Consider the following 19566-nt stretch of genomic DNA (forward strand, 5'->3'; position numbering starts at 1 on the left):
TTTCGATCGAGCCATAACTCGCATGCGCCGGCTCATTTCAGCGTAATTATGTGAACGAGATAATCGAAAGTTCTCCTGGCTCACAAAGTGTAGTAACCAACTATACAAGAAAGTTACACTACATGTGGAATAGTTATATAACAAAAACTCGATATAAAATACTTCAATAATTATATGTAATATCGATTATTTCTGCAAGAATAGATAAAAATCGTAGGCATTGCGGGGAAAGATTAATGCATCGCGTTTGTATTAAGATTGCGGAATGAAACAAGTGCCATTTCCGATCGGACGACTATTACGAGGATACATCCCACTTGTGATCATTATTTCCGCGTGCTGGTTTTACGAGTAATTTTCCCAGGTTCGTTTAACTGCGAAGAAAAGAGCATTTACCACCGGAATTTACCGTCGGTCCATTATCTCCTACAATATTACGGGTAATGGAAAGTAGACGACCGCCACCGGTAAAGAACATAAAAAACTTAGACGCGCTTGTTGCCACCGTATATATAAAACTTCCTGAATGCGAGAGAAGCAGAAGCCTGCCTTCGTTTTCTACGACTATCATCCTTATCGATAATGGATGAGTAACGCGAGGTGTGTGACAAACACGATAATCCACTCATCCCTAAACATCTTCCGTCCAACTAATCGTTCAATTAATCTCCGGCGATTTGTCGTTAAGTAATGAGAACAAAAATCTCAACAGCAAGTACAGATTTTCGGAAAATTCGATAATAATCGGATTAATGTCCGTCAATCTTTCACGTGTACGATAAATTCTTCAGTATTATCATCCGTTAATATTACATTTTTAATCATTACCACGTAATATTAGATTTTTAATAATTATCACGTTCATGATAACAGATATTAAAATGCATTTACGTTTATAAAATTAGAGCGACAGTTCATTATAGACGAGCCAGTGATCAAAGTATCGGAGAGAGCGTCGATGTGTTGAGTATGGCTGTGCCGAGTTCCCGTCGTTTGATCCAATCGCACAATTAAAATGAGACTCAGGAATTCCGAGAAAGTGCTCAAGCAAGAAAATGAGAGCGATTAATCTGACCTGCACTTCGTTTCCTCGAATGTCTTCTCGCGTCGGCGTGCGCTTCACCGTCGCCAGAAAGAACCGAGCGATTTTATTCACGCATATAGATGTGCGAATGAATGGAGCAGACTGAATATATCGGAGAGACGTAGGACGCTGACGAATGGGTAAAATATTACGCGGCTGAATGGTTGAAAAATTGTGCAAATCTTACGGTGATATCATCGGTTCAATTAGTCGCGATGATGTCAAACATTAAAAGATAAATTAATTATCAAACTTCAACCTTCAATCAATATTTAAACTTTTTCCTAGCATACTAATTGTTTAATGAATGTGCGCAAAACTTTCTATAAATTATTCTGTAAAATATTATTATATAATAAATATAAATGGGAAAATCTTAGTTGTTTGCAAATATTTTGAATATGAAAATTTTCTAAATATTGATTAAATTATATTCGTATATGTATATATAATACATAAATTTACATCAACTGAATAGCTTTAATTAAATGTTTTAAAATTTGTATACATCAGAAATTAATATCAAAAATTAGAAATAATTATTCATATTAGATATTTATAAAAGAGAAACTCTCTGCAAATTTGTAAAAGGATTTATGATGAATATATAACGAAACAGTTCAGATATGAATTTCGTAAAATAAATCAGGCGTACAATACAGGCGGGCAAATAAAATCCCGTTTTGAAGAGTTATTAATTTATGGTCGGTTCCCACAAAGTCCAATCCTTTCCGCTTGCGCGCATAAGCTTTGCCGAGCATTTGATTTGAACTTCGATAAAACATGGAGACGTCCCTCGGTACGCGTTTTACACCGAGGCTTCATCGTTCGACGAGTTTTCCTCAAATTTAATACGAACGGTAAACTTTAATCATCCTGACAACTCAACCGAAAGCTTTCCAATTTGCGACAACACCGGTCGTAAGTACGAGACGACGATACGATCCACAAGAACAGATTATTGATTTTCGTTTCTTCGAGTCGTCTATTGAATTTAACATTTATAAATATTTTTGGATCGCCTAATGATTTTATCGAGTGCATTTATTAGCTCGAAGCAACTTTTAATAGCGGTATTTCATCGCTTTTATAATATACAGCTCTTTTATAGCATACAAAAAATTTTTTCATACAAAATCTGCAATCAAATGTTTATATGCAACACATATTTAATATCGTAATAATGCACATTCCATTTTTTCTCCATATTTCTCTAAGATTTTGATCAGGAATAAAAATAATAATTTATTTTTAACGACAATAACATATCGATTATAGTTTTTATAACAAGTTTTGACAAACAGAATAGAAATTGCATTCAATAATTTGTACAATATATTGGGAATTGATTTCAGTAAATTGAAAAGTAAACAAGTAACAAAAATTCCATTTTCGTCTCAATTATAAATTAAATATACATTGAAAGTTAAGATAAATATTATACAAGTTTCAAACTAAACAGTTCGCTAAAGAGTTGAGAGCGAATTTGTACCTCTTCGGGAATAACAGTGATTAAATCGCGCTGACAATTTACGATTCACTCGACGAAAACTGTTGGAGCGTATAATAGACACGGCATCGCACGCATGACAATCGTTTCATTTCGATGAGCTGCTTCGTTATCGTCGTAATCGTTAAATATTTATACGTCACACAAATAAGCAAGCGACCGCGCGCGTTGCTCCTCTCGATTCGAGTAATCTTCCTCAAGGTCGTCACGGGAGTCTCAGGAAAAATCGTGTAAGAAAAAGAGGTAAAAGGGAAATCGAGAGGTATCGACAGTGAGAGCGAAAGCGACCGCGTGCTGCTCCGACGATTTTTCTCGCCACGGAAACATACCAAGGTTACGTGGATGTTTTGTTGCGTCTCGCGGCCTCAGGGCCGATTTCTCGCGCAACCCGTTACATCGAATCGTACCGCGAAACTGCCGGCTTTACGTAATAGGACCGACGAAAATCAGACGGCCGTAAATCCGCGATCATTTATCTTCCGGTCGCACGCAAACTTATCCAAAGAAAACTTGGCCGTTCAAGTTAGATCCAGAGTTTTGTTCGAGCAACTGGATTAAAAAGTTATGTTAGAAAATTGAATCTATTGAGCGTGATTTATGATTTATCGCACAATTATGGCTGGTGAGAAAGGTAATTCTTTGCGAAAAAAAGGAAAGATCCGGTACCATGTTTAACAAAAAAAAAGACATTACAAGGCGGAGAAAGTTTTTGCTTTTATCATACTCTCCGTTGCAAGCACATTTAACGGAACATCATAATAAAATCTCCGGAAATATCTTTTTCTCGAACATTTCGGCTTGTATTTCCGTTAGAGTGTGGAACAACAGGACCCGGGCAGTTTTCCCAATCTCCGATTTTACGCCGAACCTCCCGCTAAGACCGTAAAAGCGCATGCTGGAGACGGAGTCCGAGCGTAAACTGAAGCGGCTTTTTCGTACGCACGGCCTGCATTCACGCGGCACACACACACACGTGCACGTATATAGTTATGCGAGACAGGCGAGAACGAAGACGACGATGACGACGGCGATGCCGAGAGAGGAACGTTTATCTCTACGATCCGTCACCTCCGGCGCACATGCTGAAGAAATTAAGATTTTTTGTCCGGTTTCTTCGAGCGAGGCGAGCGCATTCGTCGTCGTCGTCATCGTTCTCGGGACGCGCGGGCAGAAAAGAGAAAAACGTGGAAACCGAGAAGTCCAACGCGCCATTATATTCCACCGGTCGGCCGTTCCTTGGAATTCGCAGCTAAATGGAAATCGCTCGCTTTTGTAGGCTTTTGCATGCTTCTACTCACCGATCTCACCGTCGACTGATGATCGTCAGTGCCGCTGGTCGTTGATCCTTCGGGCTTTTTTTACGATCAGATAAAATCTTGGAAACTACGTACCTGCAAACGAAAACGATGGGTATCTTTAAATATCGAATATATTATGCTCTGAACTGATATTGAGCATCTTAATACAGCTGAGTTGATGCTCGCGGATATCAACACGGCATTGATATTAAATGACTTGAAAATCTCAATTTACATGCACGGAACTACGAAACATCCGCACCTTGAGATGCAAACTGGCCGGCGCGCGGAGCCATAAATTGGCAGAGTTAAATTATTGAACCATCTATAGTGACTTCAGAGATAACTCGCGTGAATTTTATCGGCCCGAGAACCGGATGGACAAGAAACTTGCTGCGAAAGAAGATCCAAATATTTTCACTGCGCAAAGATATTCAAACACGTAATCATCGACGTCCCGTTGGTAAACTGTGCACGTAAAAAAGGGTCTCATGCCTGGCGCTCGCGCTACGTGTGTAAATAATATACACAGACGCGACATTGAACGTCATCGTCATCGTCAAAAAATGTACGATGCAGGACGCGTATACGCATTTTCTCGATCGTGTTAACACGTTGTCACGTCCTCCCGTCAAGCCTCAGCGAGGTTCGAAAGGTCATCTTCGTGATCTCACGAAAGCTCTGTTATTAAAGTTCGAATATGCTCACCTCGAGCTCGTCAAGGCGTTACTTTCCCGTTTCACGATTACCTTTGAAGGTTAGGTTTTCGCCGGCTCGTCTGTAGCAGCCGGCGCGCCGAACAAGTCGTGATTCCAAGTGTCCGACGACACGACTCGACAAATGCCGTCGATTGAATCCGCACACGAATCCCCGCGACAGGACCAGCACGCTCAACAACGTGATTTCGTAACGACACGATGTGCGAAAAATTTGACTTTTCGAACAACGATTACTCACTCCTACCGGCGCGCGTTCCGTACACACCCGACGCCGCTCGCGCGTCTTCCCGTCGAAAGTTCGGTTGCACTCGGCCGGCTTCGGCCGCCCTCGGCTCGGCTCGTTCAAACGGCCGTTGCGCTGCGTCGCGTTGCTCGCGTAGGCGGTTGCGCGTCCCGACGAGTCGATTTATTTAAATGACGCGGAATGACGTTTATTGTGAATCCGCAGTTTTTTACGGGTAAGTCAAAACCACGAGTATTCTTTAATCGAATAATTGTATCCTCGAATTAAGAGACACTCGTTAATTCTATCAGCAAAGATTTCCTCGGGACGAGCGGGGAAACGTTATTGTCTTACGATTTAAAGATGGCCGACATTCACGTTTCCTTATCTCAAATCGAGAAATCGAATACAGTTTGAAATCCTATCGTTCCCCTGCACAAGAACTTGAAATGCGAGGTTGTGATCTCCGCAAGACAGCTTTCGATCTTCGAATTCGTAAGTCGACGTGTAGATCCCGTCCAAACATACCTCGCATCGTTTCATTCGCGAGATTCGCGCGCGCGCCAACCATTCAACCTGCGAGAGCGGAGACTCGCTAGACGTGCGTCGGAATAGATTTCCACTATTTATGCCGGCACACGTTCTCTCTTAGCCCTTAAAGCGCAAACCGCTTTCAATAACTTATCAGCAACCGCAGCTCGTGAATCCCCTCAACTTCATCAGCGTCTACTTTCATTCGCATGTATACGACTAAATAATTTCCAATGCAAAGTGCGATCAGCTATGCTATTGATCAAAGTATTGCAGATTGAAAAAATATTTATCGTTCGATTTCTGTTATGTCGATCGATGAAAAATCGACTCGGGCATTGCAACGGTACATCGCATCGAATTAAATCGTCGTGATCGACGATTTAATTCTTCGTTGGCTTTTCTTCTCAAGGACTCCTCGTTGAGGTTACGCCGCCACGACGGTTTAACGCTCGATCGAGTCCCTGGATTTTCCACGGTTCGTTTGAATATTACGCGCCCGCGGACATACCAGACGGGCGCATTGGCAGGAGATTATGGTCGATTGCACGCGGAAAAATATTTCGCTCTCCGTTCAGCCCCAGCACGTACGTACGTACGAGTGCGTATATGTGCACGTGAGCCCGGAATTCCAGGCGTTTCGACAGCCTTTTGCGCGCCAACGGCGTAGATCGATTTAGACCTGCCTACCTGAATCATACACGCGGTGTAATCGTGTAAAGCATTATGCACTCGGGTATTCCGCGTTAATTCCGCGAAACACCCGCGTATAACGCTCATCTTTGATCGAATATTAACAGTATGTCCTTTGATACGCTTATATATCGAGGTGTCTCGAATCTGTATGAAAATGTCGTCAAAATTCTCTGTTAATATTAAGATTGTAATATCTAGAATATCACGTGCCGGAATACGTAATTAGATATTCGTGTGGTGCTAACTTGATAAATATACACAGAAATATACAGAATGTCAAATAGATGAGCGAATATTTCAGCAACTCGATGTTGCACGTGAGATATTTCAGCAGGTCAGTATTTCCTAAATTAACGTGAGATAAGTTGTCAGATGTGCACAAAAAGTAAAATATTTTCTGATAACCTGTAGAAAACTTTCAGAGAAATTTCGTGGAGACACATTTCTCAACACACACAGGAATATATTTCACAGAGATAAATATTTCATATAAACGCGCATTTCCTCTGTATATTTACATGAGAAGTTTTATTGTCAAACCTTGGCGGTCGCGTACGAGCACTTAACATTACGTGACCCGTTTTGAGTGTAACCAAAGGAGCTTAACTTTATGTTAATTTTTTACTCAGTACTCTCACTAATGTGCACTTTTTCCACTAGAGTTATCCGAAGTGTTTTATGTCTCTCGGTCTCTTCAGTTTCATGTTTAATCCCGACAAACAGAAAGAGTCAATATCATTGCAGCAATTAAGTCCTTAATTAAGTCTACTTAGTGATTCCCCTTTCCACTGGTCAACTATAATCTGGATAAAGAAGCACAATTCATTTATGCATAGCGGAACTAAGGATTTATAATGATGTGTACGTATATAGATTGAGGATACGTCAATTATTTATTTCCTAGAAACACATTTCTCTTTAATTAAATAATAGGTCGGAAATTAAATCTCTATGCATCAAGAACTTGATTTTGCTAGTGAAAATAGATGAGATTATGTAAATGCGTACAAAACTTATAAATAAAAGTAAATAACTCAATAAAATGTTCAAATAATTGAACGTTTTGCAATGTATTTAGTGTTGCTAGGCTTATACATTTGCCGAAGACAAATGTACAACTAGTTATAACGGTATTCGGACATCGCAAAGAAAAGATATTGTGTAATTATAAAAAAGGATGTCTTTTTGCGTTAGACTACTAAGTTGCAATCGGTGCAAGGTTGCGAGTGAGTAGAAAATACGAAAATGCACTGTCATATCGTGTCGCGATAAAATAAAATAACACGATATCCGATGAATAATTTCCTTCGAAAAACCGAATACCGGTATTGTGCACTTACGGAAAAACGCGAGTTGCGAGAGAGAAAGAGATAACGTCACGAAATAAAAGAAGCTTAAGATGCATTCCCGCTCTCGAAGTTGTGTTACACATAAGAAACAAGTTTGGCGTACGACGAGAGTGAGAGTAATCCTGCAACTTTCGTTTATTCCCGCCTCAGCCTCGTGATGTCATAAATATAACCGTGTATCGTAATCCGAATTGGCATTCTCGCGGTGAAAGGTACTGCAACGGAGAGAGAAAAGAGGTTGCTAGAAATGAAGAGAGTGGAAGTCTCCTGACGCAAAATTTTGCATTGTTTCTTGATTTACTTATTACTAATGCGCGCTTAATTAAAACTAAAAATGCTTCAACTATCAATTAACACTTTCTGGAAGCTATTCTAAAAGTTTCATAAAGATATTACCTTTAAATATGCATGATATCGTTTAGTTGCTAAATATACTGTGTGAACGAAGACTGAATAATTAACGTCGAACTCGAAAATGTGTTACAAAGTTGACGATAAATACGGCGTTTGATAAATTGCTAAAGTTTGCTTTGCAACGGAAATAATGATTTCGCTGCTCTGATAAATGTATATTTCATTTAATTAGTGAACTACTTTTTTATTATTCGCTTTAGCATCGATCGATTGATTGCGCATGAGTAAATGCGCCATCGCTTCCGTAAGACGATTAAAATTTAATCCACAAAACGCCGTCGCAAAAATAGCGCGAGCAAACTGATCATCGAAGATAGAGGCGAGAATTACGTCAGTCGATCTAATCTCACTTGTATTAAGTACTTTTCGCGTGACATCTAAAATTACTTTTTCTTCTATCTTGCGTTGCTATAATTGGAAGTAAATCGTGAACGTTATATTACATTGTTGGTATAGTCATGTAGAGTCTAAAGTTTGATTTTTATATAATTATTGTAGCAAAAAATAAGAATGCACGATTAAATAATTTTATACGTTACAAATATAGTGTGTAGATATATAGCAAATGAAAAATCTTTATAGAATATGAATGAATGATGGTGGAAGTTACGACATCATTAATGAATCTTAGTATTAGGCGGAGCAGAAAACCCATTCCTATAAACTGTTATAGTGTGATTACGCTAATAAATAACGGGGTTGAGTATACGCGCGTAATTAATGACGGAGCGCGCGTGTCGTCGTGTGATTTGCACAGCTAATAGTTTCCCGTAAAACCGGTATTCGATCGAAGTCTCCCCGCCCTTTTTCGCGCGAGGATATTTTAACGCGCCGTGCGTCAGGTTGCATCCTGTCGCCTCGCCGACGTGCAATTTCCTTCCGCACGCGACTCGCGTTCCGGTTTAACGATCCTCCGAGCCGGAAGCGACGTCCGCCACGTAAGACGCCGGAAGTCGTACCGTACGTAAAATTCCTAGCCCCGGAAACCATAGGCGAAACGACCGAAACGTGCAGCTATCGGTCGATCCGATCGTGAAAGTAGTCGCGAGCGAGCCGGCGTGAACGTTATCGCGTAACTGAGCGGATCGCGAATCAGAATCGCTCCGGAATCGCTTCGCGTTCTGGGCTAAGCGCTGAAAATTTTTCTTTCAAACACTGGAAGGGGCAAACGAGAGATTGTCTCCATCTCGCCGGCAACTTCCGAAGCAACCGGTGGTTGCGCGAACGAGGTCACGCCACGACACCTCGCCCGTTCTCAACCCTTTGAGACCCTGACAGAAGGCGCGCGGCGGCGGCGGAATCGCAATGAAGCAGCGCATTTTTCGCCCAGAACATTTATCTAATGAACGGGTGAGATATTAATGAATTCTACGCGCTACCTTCCTTCGATCCCTGAGAGTTGACGGAACATTTGTTTTCTAGTGACAGTTTGATAAATTGTGTGGGCGAAGGGTGTGCAAGTAGATAAATGGTAGAATCAAACACGAATAATTTTTTGATTCAGATGCCGTATGTGTTGTGAAAATGGCAATTGTTCTTATACTTTTAGTATCTTTATTTCGCAAATTACTTTACATGGATAATTACATGGATAAGTCACTTTACGTTGTTTAGATTTCTCGAACTTGAACGAAGTTTTAGGTATTCGAAAAATTCGTTTACCTGGATGCAGGTAGCAGGTGTGCATTGTGGTGCTCAAAATTTTCCATTGGTCAAACTGTAACGGATCAAGTTTCAGGCCTTAACAGATTTGCATGGTTGAAAGTATTTTGGCTTAAAGGTATACTTTTGAATTCGACTTCGGCTAAAGCAGCAGGGAAAATAAATTTCAGACATATTTTTATTTCTAATAAACGTTGCTCGAATTTTCTTGAATATACGTATTGTTTCAATAATTGAGTCATCGTAAATTGGACGTACAATGCGATTGTTGTTTCCATTTGAACTGTATGAACCGTTCAACCATGTAATTTGCTCGAGTCTATAACCGAGTCCTAGTTTATACCGTTATCGGACTGGTTAAGATGTTTGCCACAACATCCAAGTGGAAAATTTATTCGTGCGTATTTCTTGTGATACAGTAATTTGTACGTCGTGAGGATGGATTCTCCTTAAAAGGCACGTCTAGATCGGGGACGGCATATATTGGCATGGATATCTGGGCCAAGTGAAACTGGTTATGGAAAAGCCTTGCTCTAACGCTGCTGCTTTTCTTTCGGAAGATGACCAAACTGGTTTTGACCTTCGGTAAGGATAGCCTCGGTGCAGCTACGATGGAACGTTAAGAGCCCGGTGCATTCCTCGTCCTACATACATGAATTACATTTCTGTCGATAGAAAAATGCAATGGAAAACCGCGATAGATGGATGTATTAATATATTATATAAAAAGTAGTGAAAGTTTATGAATAAACAAAACGTCCTTGAATGCTGCGTTCGATATTAGCCGAAATATTAATTACGATACGAACATGAAAATTTATGATATAAAATGATGCCAGTCTCTCTGAAAATAATAATAAATTTATAGTATTTGCGAATACTGTTGCAAATTTTTTTCATTCCAGACAATGCCGTATGTAGGCTAAATTTGGCGAAATTAAAGAACGCTGGAGCTGGATAATAAATGTTAATGAATATTAATCCATTTAATAAATATGGATATGACATATTTAAAAATGAACTGTAGCAACTGTTCAATTTTATTCAAAAAGGAAAAGAGAGCGTGTATTCAATTTCACGTTTTCACTTTTCCTGTAGAAAAATCTTGAAACCCTCAGGAAAACCGCAAGTATCAATACTTTGAAGACACAATAAATCACTTATTCCCGATTGATCATTTACTTTGTACAACTGTATAAAAATTTTAAGTGTAAAAAAATGTACACGCGAAAAGAGAGATTGCATCATATTTTATTCAGGTCTCGGAAGAATTCTGTAAGATACCCAAGTTACTTCGGAAGATATACAGTTAGTACAGCATGAGGTAAAGATATTACGTATTGCAAAGTTCGAGCACTTCGAGAAAAGAGCATTATCCCTTAAAATCACGCATTCAATCGAGTTTAGCCAGGGACACGCGTCCTGAAAGCGAACGACGACGCCGACGGATCTCGACCTGAGACTGAGTCTCCAGACTCCCAAGATTGAGCGGCTCGCACCGTGATATATGGCGCACCGCCGTATAAGGCGCATAATAATACCAAGTTAGATCGTAATGCTCATGCCAGGCCTGCGCTCTCTCGCTCGGCAGGGCCGTGTCGAGCGGATGATCTGGCCAAGACGAAGACTGCGAGACCACGGAGGTCTTTCTTCGTGGAAGTCGCGCAGAGGCGCGGGAGAATCAACGAGCTGTCTCTCTCCTTTTTCTTCGTCTTTCTCTCTGTCTCCTCCGTCTTTCTCTGTCTCTCTCGTTCTGTCCTTCGTCTTCCTCTTGGCATGGATGAGAGGAGGTCTTCGTCAACCTTCTCTTACCACCGCACGTTTGCTCTTCCACTTATCCTTTTCGTCCTTTCCGTTGGAACGAAGAGGCAGCTAGGGTCGACGCGGTCTTCGTCCCTTCCATGTAGTCGTCTTTCCTTTTTTCCCGCAGTGTCCTTTCCGTCCCGCGCAATCTTTCTTTCCTTTTTTACTTCTCTTCATTTCTTCCCGCAGTCGTGATTCTTCCACAAGGCTGCCTCTCGCTTCCGCTCTTAATTATCGCCGTTATGTGTTGTCTCGGTTGTCATCCGCGAGCTTCTGCTTTTTCTTGTATTCTTTATTCTCCAGTCGTGGTCTCGATAAGTTTTAAATTAGATAAGTACTTGATCTCGCAGTGAGAACCGTCCAGCATTATTTCAAACTTCTTCCTCAGACTTTTCTATGTAATCTAATTTTTCATTTCAAGCTCTCTATGTTTCTTATATGTTCTATTCTTCCTCTAGATGTTTTGTTCTACAATGCTTTTCATAGCTTTTCGTCTCTATTTCCACTTATTACAATCTTTGATCTCTGGTGGTCCGTGGAATCCTTGTATCAGCATATCTGCCGTTTATACCCGTCATTTCCCTTTCATCTCACGTTGCACCTCTACTGGCTACAGCCAGCTTCTCGTTTCGCCTTCTTCATCGTTTCCATCCGCCTTCTTTCCCGGTTGGGGCAACCATTATATCCCTCGCGATACGTCTCGCTGCCTGTAGCTGCTCCGGCCGTGCAACGTTGCATTCCGTCGACTGCATTCCGTTCGAACTGCCTCGGACGAATGCATCTTTTGATAGGCGCGATTCAAAAGAAGGAACTTCCCTAGTTTCAAAACGGCGTCTTTTAACCATTTGTCGGGAATATTTTAGCTGCAGTTTCTGACTGACCGCGTGTACAAATGTGATAATTTTAGATTCTCTCACTGTGCTATTGGATTGTCGATTGTGCAATTTGCTCGTAGATTTCTTCAGAGGGGAGTACAGATCCGTGAACAGCTATACCTACTTTGTAACTAGGAACCTTCGCTCCCCTCTAGAAAAGTTGGATCAACCATAGAACGATTTCGACAAAGAAAGCCATTAGTTATTTTCCCGTGATCACGACCTTCCATCAGACTCGTCAATCAGTCACGATCGTGAGATTGTATATTCTTTTCCTTCTACCTCTGGAAAAAATGGTTATAAACTTCATCAACTTGAACGGCCGGTTCGCTCATATGTTGTTCATACGAAACGTTGTCAGTTGTAAATAATATAATATTTGTGCTTTTTTCATTAATACCTGTCTCGACGTGTATGAATATATTTATAGTATATCGTTTATGACATTACTGAAATACAGATTTGTTTCATCATCAGAGAATTTAATGAAGTAAAGACATCTTTCTTCCACCATTCATCTATATCTTGCCTCGTTACTTCAAGATACTATCACAAAAACGATTTTCACATCTGTGTCGTCAAGTCTGTGAGGGAAAGAGAGTGCGTGATGGGGCGCCCAGATCGCGATTTGGGAACTCAGGCTCTGAGCCCCGGATCTCAGAGCGGACAATAGACAGACCGTTAGACGCAGGGCAAGGTACACCGGACTGAATCTTGGCCTGGGAATTCTTGAACGAAGGGCACCTCGAGGGACCTCGACCCAAGTCGGGGGTCCCGTCGGGGCTCGGAGAAACTGGTTTACCTGCCACCTCCTTCGTCGTCCTCTCTTTTCTCCGGACGTGGCGGTTCCGTGGCGGTGGAAGAGCGAAGAATGCAAAGACGCAGCAGCGCACGTCTTTCCCTCCACGAGGGGAGGGACAATAATCGAGCAGATATCTTCGTACCTCACGCTCGTTTTCCACCGAGATTCCACAAACGGTGAAATGAGAGTAATCGAGGAGAATTTAAATCGAGAAGGGGAATAGCTGTATCACGCGATGCTTTTATCCTTATCTAGCAAGACAAAGTTGCTCTGTAAAACTTTAATATCGATCAACTAAAACGTCACGGATGAGATCGATCATTTCTCCTACCTATAAATATGACGAGAAACGAATGAAATCGGATTTTTAGAATATACATAGATTCCCTTTACGAGCATGTTCAGATCAAAGATACGCCAAACATGGCTCGACAGAAGATAGTAGACGATGCGTTCGCAATGTATTCTGTTTCTCTTTGCTACGCTTTTTGTTGTCTTGTGGAATCTGGAATTTTCGCGTAGGGATTTCACGGAAGCTTGCATGGTATCTGAGAACGCGCATTTAAATTGCAGCTTAGGACGGAAAGGTTGTAACGGGAATACCTACTGATAACTTGACTGTGATTCCAAATGGGAATGCATATAGACGAGGGTATATAAATGATGTTATCTAGTCGCCTGAATTTCCTAATATCGCAGCGTTGAATCGAATATTTTATCGTTTAATCTCTAAGTAATTTCAGATAATCTTAAATATTTGTAAGCGATTTTCAAATCACCCAGTCGTATGGTGATAAAGATGTCGACGAAATCTCTTAGTAATCAGGATGTCTTAATATGCGGAACATTTATGAAAATACTTCGATTAACGTTCTGATTAAAGTTTCATTGACAGTTTTATTGAAAGATCATAATCTGTCATTTTTAGTAGAGTGCATAAACTTGGTTAGCATATGCGATCATCGACATTATAGCTTGCATCTCAGCATTGAAAATTCTTCTATAAATCTATTAAAATTTATTGATGCAATATTGATTAGGAACGATGTTTAACGAATTCTATATGAATCGCTCACGTAACATGCGGATGTTACACGCGTAATTATAATTGTAGATCGATCTAATCAAATCGAGTCACGCTACTCATAAATAAGGTATCTTGCATTGCTAACGAACCAGTCTAGTAATTACTGAGTTTCACAACAAGGAAATATGTGTATCCTCTATATGCTCATTAATGTCATAAGCATGAATAACGTCAATTTATCTCTCTGGCAGATTAGTTTATACAAAATTAAAGACGACACTAATTTAATTGCGCCGCTTATGTATTCAGATCATTAAATCCCACGAAAGAGTTTACAGATTTAATTATTTGCCGAAGGAGTGCACAGGAGAAGCTGGGAATTTTATTTATTTCTCAAAGAACAAAGAGATTTCTCTCAGGCGGGATTTTCCCTCCTTTATTAAGAGCTTATCGTCCCAGATTGTAGAGGGAGAGACTCTTCGTTCATCTGTGCGTATAAAACTTTTCCGACGGATGCCGAAATCGATGCCTGTTGCTTTGTCAATATTTCTTCATCAGCATCAGCTTTGCAAATTTGCTCACCCGCGTGACTTACGTGCAACTAATTACGCGAGCCATTAAACGCGAATTAAACGTGATCTGCCGCCTTATTACTCGACTCTACGAAAGAACGGATTAATGTCGCGATAAAAACGCGGAAACCATGCTCAAAGAACATCATTGGTGTCACGTACGATATCGGATCTATTTTTCCTTTCGCAAAGGCTGCGCGGTAAGCCTTGTATATCGCGCGTGTAAGCGCGTAAATGCACACGTAAGTATATATACATATAAAGGCAGCATGCGTGAATTAACATCGTCGGTATATGCGGTCCTGGAATTTCCGCAATGCGGTGCCTACATTGTTTAGGCTTGCGTGTACGTCACCGTGCGTATGTACACACGCACATCCTAGTCACCACACAACACGCACTACATATTACGCTCGACGAAACGTGCGTGCTCCGAAAGGCTACGCGAGCCGAGAACGTGCTTATTTCTGGGAGGGCTGAGGTTACCACCGAATGGCCTTGATAGCCAGACTAATTCGATAACCATTTCCGCATTTATGTTGCGACAGGTCTGAATGGTCTTCTGACCATTATAATATTCCGACCATGAATAATGGTTCACGAATCTCCTCCACGCAGTCCATATAAAAATTTCGAATATTCGGCATCTTGCTGCTTTGTGCTCGAGAGTCGTAAAAATGAAAAGCTAGTAAAGCGACTTTATATATTATATAGTTATAGTTATAGTTCGTTATGTGGCTAATTACGCCGTTATATCCATAATTACCCAGCAGTTGAAACGATTATTATTGACTTAATGGCGCAATGACAGATAAGCCTCATTACACGCTACGTACTTAACGCGACGAGCGGGCTAGCAGTTCGTAATGGCAGATTTGTGGCATCCAATGGATAAGATCACATGGGTAACGTGCCAGAGCGTCGAGGGGTCATTGACGATGGAACAAAGGCCGTAATCGCGTGAAATTTTGGCACGGCATACACTCGAGTGCGAGCTGCGAGCCACGTAGACGCTTGCCAGGATTCTACAAGTGGTTGACCCTGGCCGCGACGCGAGTGTCCGCGGCATGTCGACGGCATCGATACGTGTGCGCGCGAGGAGTACGCTGACCGCCGATCGTCGTCGTCGCTATCGTCATCATAGTTATTTGCGCGAACGAATAATGCGTGTACTTTACGAGATATTCCATATTTTATTCCTACTTACGTTGGCACCGTATGAAAATTTACTACGGTCGATATCGCGGCGTACATCCGTGAACTATTCGCTATGCGCCATTAGGGCGCCCTGCGATCATGCATTGTGAAAAGGAATCGATGCGACTGCTCAGGGAGAAGCGCCCATCCGGCTTTGCGGTCGACCATTCTCGAGAAAGGAGGAGCACGGCATTCTGCTCTCCGGAAGAGGGTGGTCGATCGGTCAGCTTGGAATCCCAATAGGCGTGGATGGTCCACGGCATTCCGACTCGTGCCTCGTCGTCGTTTGAACACGTCCAACGGCGCGAGGATAGATTTCGTGTCACGGACGCAAACGCGCGGCAATGAACGTAGTCGCGGAATAAATCAACCGGCCGTGCATGCTTTTGCTTATGGAGCGAAAAAAATCTATGCACACATGTCTGCACGCGTACGTATCGTCCGTCTGACGGATCCGCCGCGTCCATAAATCGCATGGATTTTTGATAGCAGCAATGATATATGATCCTGGGGAGTGCGCGAGATTTGTCGGGTCTCTTCCTGCGGCTCGAAGTAGCATAAATCGTAATCCCGTCCGTTCTCGCGATGCGGTTTCCAGAGCGTTTTCCAGCGCATTTTGCGGATTTGCAACTTCGCTTCGTGATCCTAACGCGCGATACGTAAAACTTGCACGAGCAATATGTCGATCCATCATGTGGATTACGACGCGAAATGTGTGTGGTGTCCTAAATGTCTATTTCTATCTACAGAGCTCTAGTTTCGAGTTTTATTTTTGAGAGAAGTACAAAATCATGTTTGCTTCAATAACTTATAATCTGAGATTCGCTTTCACGGTTTAGTTGATCCGTTATTGAAGTCCCATTGAAACAATACTCACTGTTATTTAACTTATTACGAATAATTCCACTAATAGATTTATTACTTAAATGTTTGATAGTTTTAAGCGCGAATTTTAGAAAACGGTGCATTGCGGTTGAGCAAGAAATGTCTTTTTTTGAACTGCCGATAAATGATTATCATTATCCGTAGATGACGTTGACGTAAGATTTTTCCTTCGATCAGCACGTTGCAATTACAAAAGGCTGAATATGGAAAGATCACTGATAAAGCATTAGCAATGACATCATCCGATGCACGTGCGTCGTCCACCTGCGCCATACTTGCAACATGTTTACGACGCGAACTCATGCGATCGCACTTTGCGTACAGCTTGCATTAAGGCAAAGTTACATATTATTGCAGACCTGATACCTCATGTCTGCGTGTAACTGCGACTAACGAGAGTAACAACATAGTAGCAATACATTTCTCGATCGAATTCGCACTCTATGTAACAAAACTGATAAAATACATGAAATCATTAATATACTTAATATACCTTCACTCAATTTTTTACTCAAAAAACGTAAAATGTTTAAATATCAATATTATCAATAATTATGTCATTATAATAAATGACTTTTCACGAATTAAATACAAAAATATAAAAACTTGCCTGAAGTCTGCCGACGTTTATTACATTATTTGCTTTTCATCAACATCAGGCACACTTTGTGCAGCGAATGGTTGGGTATGTGCCATGTGTACGAACAGCACGCGCTTCGTTTGTACAGTACTTGCACGAACGTCCCATAGTTAAACACAAGCTGACGCGTTAATAAAGTAAGAACACAGCATCCGCGTTACTCTCGAAATATTTCTCGCAACAAAGGCAATGAAGGTAGCATAACACAACACTTTGCAAAATACTAACTTAATTCATTTGTTACTTAATCAATCATTTGTTACTTAATCAACGGATGTTCTACTGTCACACATTCTTAATTACACGGTGCTTCAATTTTTCGTTTAATTTTAATTTCAGACTTGAAATCAGCAGATCCATGGAAACAATTTGCGGTCGATAATACGGTGTGGACGCGGCGCGTGTAATTGGATATTAAATTGGTAACGTCGCCGTCTTTCTGTCGCGATTCTGCTACGTTCTCGAGGGACCGAAAGTTGGATATGGTCTCCCGGACGACATAATGCAATTTCGTCTGCAGCATTCTCGCGGATACATTCTGCGGGATTCTCTATGTCGCGTCGACAAAAGTGTCCGTGCATTCCATATCCATTCGCAAAATTGTGCTGATAACGCTGATGAACTGATGCGACAGCAACAATTCTGTACTCGCAAGGGACTTGCACTACAAACTGGTGAGTGAATTTTAATTATTTTAATTAGAGGGGACAGATATAGATACATCGGCAAATAATCAGCTAACGAACATTGAGTACTTTAAATACTACGTTAAATAAAGAAGCCATTTATTATCGGATGATTGTGCGTGAAGAATACGTATAAAAAAAATATTTATAAATGCAATATTAGAGTATGTAGCTATAAAAGTTTAATTCGATATTCTTAATTTACCATGAATCATAATCTGCTTGCGCAGACTTGCGCAGATTTGACAAATAATGTTAAACAGTAATAAATAAGCATAAAATAACGCTCCCGAAATAGCGTTTTTCAGAAAAGAGTTTTATATTTCGTGCGGTCGAAGGGAAGCTTTTCTCAATTTTCGCGGCTTTCTCACATGAGGGCCTTTGAGAAATCGTCCTGTCACTTTTGGCCTCGACATGGACTTCCGAGTCGTTTGTCATTTTTACGGCCTCGCTCTTTTGCGATTATTTTTTAAAAATTACGTTTTTAATATACTTGAAATGCAACCGAATTAGAGTTAAGAGTTAAGAGTGCGTTGCACTTTAGCGTATGTTTTACGATAGCGTCAAAAAGTGAGATCCTCGAGGGTAAAAATTTCCGTGTATCTAGAGAGAGTCTCAATACCTATTCGCTGTTTTCCTACCCTTCGCGTTTCCTTTACGCGCAACCATCAATCGTCAGATCCCGCGAGCAAAGCCCCAAGTGCGATTTGCTTTACAAGCTTCTTCGATTTCTCGCGAAGATTAAATGCCATCGTTGGCAAGAGTAATCACGATGGAGTGCAAGAACATTGCTCCTCGCTGAGTTCCACTTCTTGGAAACTTCAACCACGAACAGCACGAGTTCTTCTCATGTGGAAAAATGAAACCTTACAGACTTTAATTCCTTATCACATCATGTCGCTTCGATGTAACAGACGTTTAATACTACACGTAGCTGTGAAATCTTTTGTTGCGAGAATGAATCAATTGTTCAACCGAGATGGAATCGATTTCACAGCTGTAAAAATAAAATCTCAGGTAGCTGCTTCCAGGAATTAAAACTGACGTTACGATATCGCGACCGATGGAGAAAACGACCTTTCCGGAATTAATTAATTAACACCTCGCGCTAATAAATGCTGCCCTTTACAGTCGCGGATGACGACAGACTCGGGTCCGGTGTTCTGCGAAGTTAATTGGTTTTTATCGTGACGTAAACCGCCGTTTGCCGTTATCATTAAATCGTGAATTTATCACGGTCAGTGTATCATGTTACCCGTCGCCTCGCACGGTTCACAGGTGGCCGCTAGTTTTATTGTCGTGCCAGAAATCTCCACGTCACCTCGAGGTTTCGGTGAAACACCGTGAGACCGTAATTTAATTTTAGATGGTCACGAATTAGGAATTTTTAAACATGTCGTTAAATACGTGCAAATTTACGGTTACTGCGCTGTCACATATTTAATTCTTACCTCGTAACTTTACGTTAGCGTTGATTTAATAAAGCAGTTACATGAATTATATCATTTGAACTTGCGACACAGTAGATACAGTTGAATAGTAATACATGTCCAGGCGAATATATATGTTGAGAGAAATTATACTTTTAACGTG

General features: G+C 41.1%; 1 protein-coding gene across 5 annotated transcripts in view; it reads right to left on the reverse strand.

Annotated features, from left to right (window-relative positions):
• LOC105277165 (brain tumor protein) overlaps positions 1–19566 on the reverse strand; it is a 95352-nt gene that overhangs the window by 69022 nt on the left and 6764 nt on the right. For 2 of the 5 annotated variants that reach the window (XR_002193115.2, XM_011335345.3), the window contains exons 1-2: positions 4601–4874; positions 3893–3985 (exon numbers count right to left, since the gene is read on the reverse strand). The exons of 2 other annotated variants lie outside the window; for them this stretch is intronic. The gene's annotated coding sequence lies outside the window, so the exon portion shown is untranslated. Of the gene's footprint in view, positions 1–3892; positions 3986–4600; positions 4875–19566 lie in introns of those variants that run through there. One more of the 5 variants, XM_011335346.3, reaches the window with a different exon arrangement.

Source organism: Ooceraea biroi, chromosome 3 (genome assembly GCF_003672135.1).
Source record: "Ooceraea biroi isolate clonal line C1 chromosome 3, Obir_v5.4, whole genome shotgun sequence".
In the NCBI taxonomy this organism is placed as follows: Eukaryota; Metazoa; Arthropoda; class Insecta; order Hymenoptera; family Formicidae; genus Ooceraea; species Ooceraea biroi.